Source organism: Ochotona curzoniae, unplaced genomic scaffold (genome assembly GCF_017591425.1).
Source record: "Ochotona curzoniae isolate NIBS_2020 unplaced genomic scaffold, NIBS_Ocur_1.0 contig_1, whole genome shotgun sequence".
Classification (NCBI taxonomy): Eukaryota; Metazoa; Chordata; class Mammalia; order Lagomorpha; family Ochotonidae; genus Ochotona; species Ochotona curzoniae.
In genome coordinates, this window is record NW_024464918.1 from 10,955,181 (window position 1) to 10,964,420 (window position 9,240).

The window sequence follows — 9,240 nt, forward strand, 5'->3', positions numbered from 1 at the left end:
TGACCTGTTGTGGTTGTGCTGTGAATAAAGCAAGCATAGGTGTTTGGCTGGAGACGAAAGGGTATGGAGAGGTGACGTTCTTCTTTAGGTTAGATAGCCCTGGAAGGACTCTTGGACAAATCTGTATTGATGCTGAGTCCAAAAGACCAAAATCAACAATCAGGGATACATTGGGTGAAGCAAATTCCAGATGTGTAAGACAGCACATGGAGAAATTCTGAAACGGGGATTTTCTCACTGTATTTGACCAACTTCTTCTAGTAAGTCCCATGCTGACTAGGGATAAAAGATAGGAAAGGTAGGCAGAGCTGAGTCTTGCAGAGCCTCATTTTGACCATAAAAAGAATCTTAGCAGTTTCGATTTTGTTTTAAATTCATCTGGATAGTGGTGAGGCCTTTTGAAAAATATTTAATATAGTAGTTTGAGTTTTATGCCCAGATAGCAAAGTGTTTTAATCAGCAAATAACATGGCTTATTTTAGTTTTCCTAACTTTCAGTTTAATTGCTATTGATTTTGGTATAAGATGTTTAGAATGAGGGAGGAGTGATAACGCAGTTAAAATGGGAAAGAGTCAATGGTGGTTTTGCAGATGTTAATGCTACCTCCCCACCCTGTGAGATATAGAAAGAAGAAAAAAGAAAACTGGAAACAATGGCCTCATCCACCTTCCACTATTCCTCAAGTCTTCCCACCCTAATCAGTGGTACACATGGGCATGCACCCTTCTCAACTATGTAATGATCATCAAAAATAATATTAGAAAAAAAAAGAGAAAATGCCAGTGCTAACAGAATTTGAGATAAACACATTGGATACACATACATTTTACATATGACAATTATATTTTCTGATAAATTTATTGAGGGGGTGTAAAAAATTAGGATTCCTATATTTCCGATTTAATAAACTAGGTAGCTAAATGGTGCTTTAATGACACAGGAAAATTTAAGGGAAGTATTGATATGAGAAAGAAAACAGTAATGTGGGATTGAATTTTGGGCATTTTTGTGGCCTTACTTGGTAGAGGAATCAGTTTGGAGTGTACTGGACTCTGGAAATTTGAGAAGCGATAAAGACTGGTTGTATTTGTGTGAGAGCACCTCTCTATTTGATTAATTGAGAAAAGAAACAAAGTACTTTCTGCTGAGTGTTGATTTCCTGGAGGCAAGATTGTTATGCATTTCATTTTACTTAAATACCAGTTTTCAAAATTGCTTTCTTTTCATTTGTGGACAACAGTGTAACAGTGTTTTCAAAGCCTAAAATTTAGTGTTTCTGGTTCAAGACATTCCATGCATACTGTATCAGATATAAGATGAAGAGCTAGTTGGATGCTACTAAAAGTGGGTAATTCGTCATTGAGTTGTATACTCTGAATTACTGCAGTCTGTTGTCCTTTTAATGGACAACTGCACTCATTGTTAGAATTCTATGAGCCCACATTTTTTTTTTTGCAGTCTGTTTTCAATTCACTGATAAGCAGATGGTAACGACTCAAAAAAATTCAAACATAAGCTTCATATTTCATTATTTGATTATTTGAAATAATTACCCATGGATCAATCTACATAGAAGAAAATCATTTTAATGAAATAATTCTCTGGGAGGTAAAAATTAGTAAATGTAGGGTGGTGAAGAGAGTTCCATTCACAAACACACCCAGAGTCAAATCCCAGATCACTCTTCATTAGTTCTTTGTTTTTGAGGGAATTTACTTCTCATTTCTTGTGTTTATTTTCTCTTCTACAGAATGTGAGGACTAACAAACATCCAAAAAAAAAAATGTAGACTGAAATAAGGGTTAAATTTAAGAATTCCTGAGGTTTTAATGATGTGTTTTGTTGATAGTTCTGTAAATGTCATCTGTCTACTGTTTTTGTAACTGACCTATACTGAGGAATTAAATATTATTTTGTGTATGTTGTTATTGTTGTTATTATACATAAAATGATGTGTGAAGTCTATTTTTTTTAAATATCCTTAAGGATGTCTGTCACTTTTTTCCTTTATTGACCAGAAGTTGTTCGTTTCTGGAATTCTTTTTATTGACATTCTGCCTTTTCTCCTTGTAGCTTTATTTGCCATTATAGCCCTCTAAGTAATTAACTCTGCATTGCAGAAAATTTAGAGAATAAGGAAAGTGATTTGAGAACACTGTTGAATAGCTTTTTTATTTATAATGGTTCAATATGTGGTAAGCTTTATCAGAGTCTTTTAAAATGAGAGACCCATTTGCGTGTTTATGTCTGAATGAGAGTTATGTCTGAAAGAAAAACAAGAGACTAAAAAATTAAGATGTGAAAAGCAAAACAAACTGAGAAAACCTTTCAAAACTACTGCCTTATCAATTTACCTATATAAAAATAACATAAATATGTACATAAACTTTCAGGGAGAAACTGTACTTTAAGTTTATTTTGTGGATAATTGCCGATTTGTGATGCATTGGTTAAGATGCTGCTTAGAATGCCCACCCCACGTCCCTTATGGGAGTGCTTGGTTCCAGTTCTGGATTTGCTTTCTGTCCATTTTCTAACTATGTCCTTGGAGGGAGCTGGCCTCAATCCCAGTCACCTAAATGATGGACCAGGACCGCTGGATTTTGAATTGAGTTCTAGGTTACTGACTTTGGCCTTGCCCAGTCTCAGCAATAGAGACTTTTGAAGTTCTTTCTCTCATTGTTGTATACGTATGGATGTATATATCTATGTATCTAACTATATGTATATATACATATTCATGCATACATATGCATGCATACACACAGATGTTTCTATATATTTTTCAAACAAAAGAAACACATATACTTAAAAATTGTGAATATGAAATATGGTAAGGCTGTCTTCTCACATGAATTTTTTTACCCTAGAAATCTCGAGTGTGGTCAGTTTTAGTTATCAAATAAGTCTGACTGTGTCAGATTTATATCTCCAAACCAGACACTTCCATGAGCTGCAGACTGACTTCCAAATGCTTACTGAGAATGATCATCTGTTCCTTACCTGTTGTTTATTCACACAGATACATTGTCTATTAGTTGCTGCATTACAGCAGTGTGCAAGGTGGTGCTTCCATTCATGGAAACCCAAAGAGCAAAAGCACTAAAAATGGAAAGTTGGAGTGGACATTCCATCCCTTATGTCTGATACCTCACCATGTGCTGCCAATTTGAAATCAGTTTATAGATTTAAAAAATATTTATTTATTTATGAAGCAGAGTTAGAGAGCGGGAAAGCCTGAGATATTAATCTTCAATCTGGTTCACTTTCCAAGCTGAAACTAGAAGCTAGGAGTTTCTTTCAGTTCTTCTACTTCAGCACTATATAATATGTGGCTGTCAGGACCTGTAGCAGATGCCATCAGTTGTTTTGTTTCATCTACCTTTGGGCCACTGTAGATGTTTCTTTTACGCACCTGCAGCCTTATCTGCAGCCTCTGGCTGTAGGAGTCAAGTGGGAAGGAAAGGAGAGAATGCCGAAAGGTAATGCTCCTGAGGCTTAGGGAGCTCAGTGTGTATTCCACAGGGACTCTAAGAGTGTCGTGAGCATGGTTGAAATTCAGTTGCCTACAATAGAACATTGCTCACTTATGCACCATTTATTAACAGCTCTTCCGTGTTTCACTTTCCACGCCTTCACAGTGTTTCCTGGCATCACATCTGAAATGTTTCACCCATATTATTTTCTCAAGTGTTCTTTGTCATGAAATAAAAACTAAATCAGAGCCAGAGAATTAAAGCACTTCAGAATTGTTCTACAGGCATTACTCACTTTACATTCTGTCCTTCAAAAGATCCTAGGTATGTTAGATTATGTAAATGATAGCCATGGGAGGAATGCTTCAGGAAAAATCTTTGATAACAGTAGAGTCTTAGTTAACAACTTTCAGTCTAGTGTTTCTTGCATGTTTTCAGTATTACAGAAGTAGTTGGAAGGGGTGGATGGCAATTAAACAGTGTAACTTCAAAGTCTAGTGAATATTAAAAGTTTTAGAATGTGAGACTTTTCTGTGTCCTACAGCTGTTTTTGAGCTAATGGTGTGATCTGCATGTTGGTGAACAGGGTTGAAGGGGGAGTAATGCACAATTATGAAAGGGGAAAACAAAAACAAAAAACTCAGAGAGATTATTAGATTTACAACAGGGGCGGGGGAGGGAGAGGTAGTTGGAGAGGGATCTCTCCCAGCAAGCTGAAGGCGAGAATACTTTTGGGTTTTGCCCAGCAGCTTTTATTCTAGGGAAAAGCATTGTTAGCATTAATGCTGATATATCTTCAGGGCCATGAGAGAGGAGGGAGAGACAGGATGTACCATGGATGTGCCAGTGTTTTGAGGTTATTGGCTCCAGCATGTCCACCTCCTTGTGATCTGACTTTGTCAACCGTAGACTTTATCACAGGGTATGGCCTTGTGGACTTGGCTTTGCTAATCATAGACTTTGTCATGTTGCATTACAGTGGGAAATTTCCATTTTAGGACTCCTGGTTCACATCCTTCTTGTTCCATCTCGAGCTGTATACATCTTTTTCTGATGATCTTTGGCATCTGAAAGATGATCATTGTAACTTGAGCAACTCAGAGCAGAAGCTGGTAGAGTTTGTTTCCTTGATGAGTTGTCCATTTTTTCAAAAGCATGAAGTGGGAGGAATATATAATGTGACCATTCAGTTTCATTTATTGTGACTTGCAATATGCCAAAATGCTATTAAAAATGACACAGAATTGCCACTGTGCATATATATCATCAAGGTTTCAGAGTTTTCTTTTTTGTTTTAAATTTTGTTCTTTGTTTTTCCTCAGTTCTCCACTTGGTTCAACTCAAGCAGTATTTATTGAACTAGAAAGAGGCAGCAAGTACCTACATTAAGTATTATAAAGAATTTAGATACCTTTCAAGTATGCAAATTTGGTGAGAAATACTGACAAGTAATTATTATGCCAAGAATTTTTATTTGAGATAGTAAATTTAAAAAAACACCAAGAAGACCATGATCTAGAGGAGAAACGGGAGGTGTTTTGGAGAGCATGTAGGCACGTGTTTCAGTGTTACAACAGCAGTAGGTTAGATCACATGATTTTTACGTGTAATTGGGAATAGTAAAAGCAGCATAGACATAGGTAGTTGCTAGTAAGGGTAGAGTAGTGTGGCCATGTGTATGATTTGTATAATGAAAGGAGAGAGTTTGACTAAAGACTTCTGGAATGTATGCCGAACTCCTATGGACCACTCTATCTATATTCCACAGTCAAAGGGATAGGCTCTCATCAAAGGCATGTTATATAGGCAAGGGAATTCTGACGACATTTTGGTTGTAAATCACAGAAACTTGTTACTAACTGATTTGAGCAAAAGGAAAGATACCTCTTGTTGATTGGGTCAAAGAAGAAGCATACAGTATAGGCATAGTTATGCTTCAGAGCTCAGATGACTCTACCACAATTTTTTCTCTTCTTTTGGGATCACTTTTCCTCTTGGTTATTTTAATTTTTAGTAGAATAATGCACGTTTGAAGCTACACACACACACACGCACATATTGACTTTTAGTAGAGGAAGACAGGTTCTATACCCTTTTGCTGCAGGGGAAAACAAAATAAAAACAATTGAAATTCTTTTGATGTCTTCTGCATACCCAAAAAAGTACTGATCTTAAGCTTCATTGTCTAGATTAACTCATGTGTCCATGTTAAACCTGTATGGTAGTCAAGAGGTAAGCCTGTCTACATGATTTGTGAAACCCAATAAAAATGAGAAAGTGAAGGTTAGTGTTCAAAAAATGGAGAATGCTGATAAAGTCATTAAAATGCATGTTTTCCCCTTTATTTCAAGACCTTCATTCAATCTGCTATGATGTTTTCATATTGGCTATTTGATCTTGTTTAAATTTAATTAAATTTAAAAAATGATTACCATAGTGCTATTATTTGGCTTTGTATTTTGTAGCTCAGCTTTAAATGACTTTTATCCTGCCTACAGAATCACTGAAATTTCAAAATACACTGAGATATTTTCCATGCATATGGACTTTGTTCTTACTATGACCCTAGAGATGCTGCATCCAAGACATTTTTCTTCTTGATATGTACTTATTCTATCAATATATATGTAATATATGCTAACCAACAAAGGAATCAGTTTCTCTTTTGATGTATTTTTATGAGTGGAAGCTTGAAACTTTTTTGTTTTGGTGTTTGTTTATTTGATATATACTGGATTCTTGCACACTGTAGTCTTACCAGTATGCTGTGTAACACCAGGAGCATATTCATTTGCGCTAACTCTGATCCAGTGCCCATTATCCAAATTATTTTTGCTTTCCTGAAATCGATCCTCCCAGCCTCTAGCAATCAGTTCTATAGTCAGATGGATGTTTTCTTTTTGCTCACACATAGGAAGGGAAACATGCAGTATTTATTATTGTGAATTTGGATCATTTAGCATGATTTCCTGCATTTCCATGGAAGCTCTCTATTGTGGCATCCTCATTCATAAAATTCAGAATAATGTCCAGCGCAAGAATATTTGGAAAATCTTTTCTGCAAAATGCTTTATTTTCTATTTTCATTGATTGGAATTTCATTTCTTTTAGGAAAGAAGAATGCAATATGTCTGCATCTTTCTGTAGAATCCATGCTAGCCCGTGAACAATAGTGAATAGGAATTCTCAGTGTCTGTGAATAGAAATTACCACATCTTTTATGTGAAACTTCAAAGGAAATTCTCTTCAGAATGTTTCTTTTTGTACTTTTTGGTATGCAGTGTTGTTTTGTGTGCGTAAGTTTCAGCACATGAATAAGTGTATGGTTCCTATCTTGTAATTTGTCCAAGAGATGAACGCTAGAAAATGTAGTCTTTTTATTTGTAGTAATAATAATATAAAGAATAAGATATAAACTGTAACTCATGCTTGGTAAATATTTCCTGGCTGCTTAATAAGAATAAGTTACATGTTGCAACATTGCTTTTCCTTAGGTCTTACACAGAGGGATTTTCTTTCCTGAAGTTAAGAAGCAGTACCATAGTAGCTGGCTCTGATAATCACATTTTAAAAAATTCATCATGCTGCCATTCTGAGTACTTTGCAGTAAGAATTTCCTAAACATTTAAATGAGCTCATTTTTGCAAGTCAAAAATATCCCATGGACCATCATCTATATTCAGTGAAAAACAGAGCTTAGTAAGATAAATTGTGGCTTCCTTCTTCACCCGATTTGCCTTGTGCTACCCTATGCCTAGGATGCACTTGGTTCAGATACGTGCATATAGAAGTTTTCTGTTTTGCTTCCTTTAGGTTCTTTATACGAAACTTTTTCCTAAACGTGACTCTAAGAAGTGCAGCTCTCTGCCTCACTGGCAGGCCTATGTACTCTCCTTGTGAATTTTTCCCTGGAGTGCTTATATCATCTGTCAGAAATACTACTTGTCAGTTTGTACATGCCAGTCTCTTCTACCAGAATGTAAGCCCAATAGATCAAGAGCCTGTGTTTTTCTTTTTATATTACCACTGTATGTTGAGCATCTGTAATAGTTGCTCGCACATAGTAGGTCTAATCATATTTACTAATGAGACTGTCTTCCGATCGGAAAAAAAATCATGGCCCACCATGAAAGTTGAGGCAGATCCTGGTGGATCATGGATTACGCCTGGGTAACAACTTATTAGTATGTTCAAATACAAATATTTTGGGGCCCCAGGGTTTGGTATTTTTCGACTCTTTTACTTATTTTTGAGAAAGTCTCTTGTCACTAAAAACAAGTAAAGTAATTGTATCATGTGAAAATGTTGGTATACACGTTGGCATGTACGTTTTATAATTTGTTCTCATAATGAGATAAACACTAACCAGGCCAACATTTCTGAAAATAAAAGTAGATTAAAATATTGAACTACATGAAGTAGGAATTTGGTATGGCAATTTAAATACCTCCTGATCATTTTCGAGAGTCTTATTTGAGTTCCACTTGCACATCTAGTTCTAGCTTCCTAGTAGTTCTTACCTTAGACCGCAGATGGTGGACCAAGCCTTTGGATCTGTGTTACACTTGAAAGAATCATGAGTTAGATCTGAATTCCTGGTCTTTGCTTGGCCCAAACCAAGCTTTTTTTGGCCATTTTTGGGGATGAACCAGCAGATGGAAGCTGTCTCTTTGAAATAAATGAATTAATAACAAAAGATTGAATTGTGACAATGTTCTTAATCGCCAATTAAAATTTTTGTTAGAAATAAATTTAAACTTCAAGTTACTAAGATGAATTTACTTCTCAACTTTTGTTTTCCTTTTCGCTTCAGATGCCCAGGGTGGTATATATTGAAATTAGTTTAACTTTTTAACTTTTAGAACTGGAATGATATTGGTGGAATGATATTGCTATTTCAAAGGATTTGACAATTTCAAAGTAAATTGCCGGAGAGGTGATTGTTACCAGTAAATAAAATGAACACTTACTATGTATTAGATGATCTGAAACCCTTCTTTGTTCCTTTCTTTCTCTTTCTCTCTTCCTTCTTCTTTCCTTCCTTCCTTCCCTAAATGTATATTTTTCAGACCTGTCCCTCTTCTCTTGACTATAGATTGGTTCAAATAAGACAGCATTACTTTATTAACAAAATTTTGGTAGTAACTGGGACAGAAACCAGGCAGTGTTAAAATGAAAAATACCTTTTGATATGCAAATGTTTTCTTCCTTAGGAAAACTAATTACATACTTATGGTTTCAGGGGGATGTTTAAATGACTTAAGGCAGTAGTTTTCAAGAGACTTAAAAAAACCTTTACAGGTTCAGTTCTAAAAGCCTAACATTAAGTAGCTGACTAAGCCCTCTGTGAGCTTTTGCTTTTGGTACTTTACTTTGCAGATTTGGAAACTGAATCATAGAAGACTAACTTATGTAAGACTGGTACATGAGCGGCTGAATGAGGTTTCGATTCATATCTGCTGTTTTCTTGTCTAGTGAAAATTCATTTGTGAAATGTAGTAACATACTTGTCTATCCATGTCAGATTCTCTAAAATAGTATAGGAGTGGGGCTGAATTCTGAATTCCAGTGTCTTCTTCAAAATAGTACTGTTTTTCTACATCAGAGTTTGAAGTCCAATACTTTCCCTAACATGATGATATATGTCTATATCTATATCTATTTTTTTTTAAGAATCTGTGAAGATTCGGTTTTTTGCTTCTTCTATTGCTTCTGTGGTGGGAAATGTTGCAAGTATAGTGGCAAAAATAATCTGTGGTTACA